The sequence below is a fragment of the Chionomys nivalis genome, chromosome 1 (assembly GCF_950005125.1).
Source record: "Chionomys nivalis chromosome 1, mChiNiv1.1, whole genome shotgun sequence".
Lineage (NCBI taxonomy): Eukaryota > Metazoa > Chordata > Mammalia > Rodentia > Cricetidae > Chionomys > Chionomys nivalis.
In genome coordinates this window covers 78455438-78459325 of record NC_080086.1, presented here as the reverse complement: position 1 = coordinate 78459325, position 3888 = coordinate 78455438, and positions in this window count along the sequence as shown.

Genomic DNA, 3888 nt, shown 5'->3' with positions numbered 1-3888 from the left:
AGAGGGTGGTTTAGTACAAGCTGCTAGCGGCCCCTTTCCCTCCCACACGTTTGTCCTCCCAGGCCGGGGAATCAGCTGACTAATGACGCTGACTAATGACGTATTTGATGGTCAACAGACAAAGGGACAACTCCCTAGGGAGGCTGTGTTCCCTGCTCCCCCTGCTCATGCTCACTTATCACTGTGGCCACAGAGGCTGGCAGCAAGCCTTGCTCCAGCTCCCCCAAAAGTGGACAGGAAGCTTATGGTGCAATGACTTTGTCTTCCAGCTTTTCTCCAGGGTAGTTCTCTGGGTTCAGTCAGATTCTCCAGAGCCGAGGTTTTGATCCCTGGATTAAAGAGCACAGGTTGGCACCGCCCTGCTTGCCTCTGCCCTGCAAGGTGGTACATCTCTGTGTCACTCCCCTGCACTGCCCTGCCCTGTATGACTCTCTGTGGAGCTGGCCGTGTCCCAGCTGGGCTCGAAGCCCTGCATGACTTCCCACCATGCCTCTAATGGACACCACGTAATTCTTACTGCCTTCTCAGAGTCAGACTGCCCTACTTCTGCAGCCCTGGCTCCTTATTGCTTCCCACTGGCTCACTAACACTAGGCTTGCCCTGTGCTTCTAGAATGTCTTCAGAAACTGGTTAGAAGAGACTGAGAGCTTTCGTAAGGCTTGGAAGAATACAACAACAACAAAACAAAACAAAACATAGGCATGTGTGTGTGCCTGCCTATGCGTTTTGTGTGTGTGTGTATATGCATGTGTGTGTGGGCGCCTGTCTGTGCATTTTGCGTGTGTGTATGCATGTGTGTGTGTGCCTGCCTGATGTGGGAGTGTCATGTCAATCTGTTGTTTCATTGGTTAATCAATAGAGAAAACTGCTTGGCCTGATAGGTCAGAAAATTAGGTAGGTGGAGTAGACAGAACAGAATGCTGGGAAGAAGGGAAGTGAGCCAGACGCCATGCTGCTCCTCTCTGGGGCAGATGCAATGAAGCAAGCCGTCAGGTCAGACATGCTGAATCTTTCCCGGTAAGACTGGTGCTACACAGATAACTAAATATGGGTTAAAGCAAGATATGAGAGTTAGCCAGTAAGAGACTAAAGCTAATGGGCCAAGCAGTGTTTAAATGAATACAATTTGTATGTTGTTATTTCGGGTGCAAAGCTAACCATGCGGGAGCTGGGCAGGACGAAAAGCAGGCCCGCAGCTCCTCACTACACCTGCCTATGCATTTTGTGTGTGTGTGTATGCATGTGTGTGTGCCTGCCTATGTATTTTGCATGTGTGTGCCTGCCTATGCGTTTTGCATGTGTGTGTATGCATGTGTGTGTGCCTGCCTATGCATTTTGCATGTTGTGTATGCATGTGTGTGGTGCAGCACATGTGCACATGCATGTGGAGATCTGAAATGACATCTGGTGTCTTCCTCCGTTACTCTTGACTTTGTTTTAAAAAGTTTTAAAAAGATTTATTTTGGGGGCTCGAGAGATGGAGCAAGAAGTTAAGAAAATTTGCTGCTCTTTCAGAGAACCCAGGTTCTGTTCCCAACACCCACGTGGCAGCTCACAACCATCTGTGACTACAGTTCCAGGGGCCCAGCACCCTCTTCTGACCCCCTCAGGCACTGTACATGTGTGATACACTTACATGCCTGTAGGCAAAACACTCATACACATCTTTAAAAAGACTTATTTAACGTGTTTGTTTTTTGTATGTCTGCACGGGTCTGTGAACATGTTTTAGCTGCCTTTGAGGCACCTGAACAACCTGGAGCTGGAATGACAGGCTGCTGTGAGTCAGCCAATGTGGGTGGCACTGAGCTCGGGTCCCTGCAGAAGCAGCAACGACCTCTAAGTGCCACACCGTCTCTCCAGCTCCTGCAATGACTTTTTGTTTTGTTTTGGTTTCTCAAGATAGGGTGTCTTTGTGTGACAGCCCCCAATGTGTCCTGAAACTCACTCTGTAGACCAGGCTGGTCTAGAACTCACAGAGATCCGCCTGCTTCTGCCTCCCAAGTGCTGGGATTAAAGGTGTGCACCACCTTCTGACTCCGAGAAGACATTTTTTTTTTTTTCAATTGAGACAGGGTTTCTCTGTGTAACAGCCCTAGCTGTCCTGGAACTAGTTCTGTAGATCAGGCTGGCCTCAGATTCACAGAGATCCACCTGCCTCTGCCTCCTGAGTACTGGGATTAAAGGTGTGTGCCACCACCGCCTGGAGAGAAGATATTCTTAAGATATAGGAAAAGAAGGGGCTGAGATGGAGCTCAGTTTGTAGCATGCTTGTCTACCATGCATGAAGCCCTAGGTTTGATTTCCAGCATCATATAAAATCAGGCCGATAAATTCAAGGTTATTCTTAGCTACACAATGAGTTTTAGGCCAGCCTGGGCTACATGAGACCGTGTCTCAAAAACAAACAAACAAACACATAAGGAAAAAGGTTGAACAGATTCAACACAAAGCCCATCAAAATCCCAGCAAAATTCTTCACAGACCTTGAAAGAAAGGTACTCAACTTCATATGGAAAAGCAAAAAACCCAGGACAGCCAAGACAATGCTGTGCAATAAAAGGACTTCTGAGGCATCACAATCCCTGACTTCAACTCCACTACAGAGCTACAGTACTGAAAACAGCCTGGTACTGGCATAAGAACAGACAGGAGGACCAATGGAACCGAATAGAAGACCCAGATATTAATCCACACATCTTCGAACACCTGATCTTTGACAAAGAAGCAAAAATATCAAATGGAAAAGGAAAGCATATTTAACAAATGGTGCTGGCATAACTGAATATCAACATGTAGAAGAATGAAAATAGACCCATATCTATCACCATGCACAAAACTCAAGTACAAATGGATCAAAGACCTCAACATAAAGCCAGCCACATTGAACCTTGTAGAAGAGAAAGTGGGAAATACTCTTGAACGCATTGGCACAGGAGACCACTTCCTAAATATAACCCCAGCAGCACAGACACTGAGAAAAACAATTAATAAATGGGACCTCCTGAAACTGAAAAGCTTCTGTAAAGCAAAGGACACAGTCAATAAGACAAAACGACAGCCTACAGAATGGGAAAAGATCTTCACTAACCCCACATCAGACAGAGGTCTGATCTCCAAAATATACAAAGAACTCAAGAAATTGGACACCAAAAGATCATAAATCCAATAAAAAAAAAATGGAGTACAGACCTAAACCGAGAATTCTCAACAGAGAAATCTAAAATGGCTGAAAGACACTTAAGAAAATGCTCAACATCCTTAGTCATCAGAGAAATGCAAATCAAAACAACTCTGAAATTCCATCTTACACCTGTAAGAATGGCCAAGATCAAAAACACTGATGACAGCTTATGCTGGAGAGGTTGTGGGGAAAAGGGAACACTTCTGTATTGCTGGTGGGAGTGCAAGCTGGTACAACTCCTTTGGATGTCAATGTGGCAATTTCTCAGAAAATTAGGAAACAACCTTCCTCAAGACCCAGTAATACCACTTTTGGGTATATATCCAAAGGATGCTCAATCGTGCCACAAGGACATGTGCTCAACTATGTTCATAGCAGCTTTGTTTGTCATAGCCAGAACCTGGAAACAACCTAAATGCTCCTCGATCGAAGAATGGATAAGGAAAATGTGGTACATTTACACAATGGAGTCCTACACAGCAGAAAAAATAACGACAGCTTGAATTTTTCAGGAAAATGGGTGGAGCTAGAAAACATTGTTTTGAGTGAGGTAACCCAGACACAGAAAGACAATTATCACATGTACTCACTCATAGGTGGTTTTTAAACATAAAGCAAAGAAAGCCAGCCTACAAACCACAATCACAGAGAATTTAGACAACAATGCGGACACTAAAAGAGACTTACAGCCGGGCGGTGGTGGC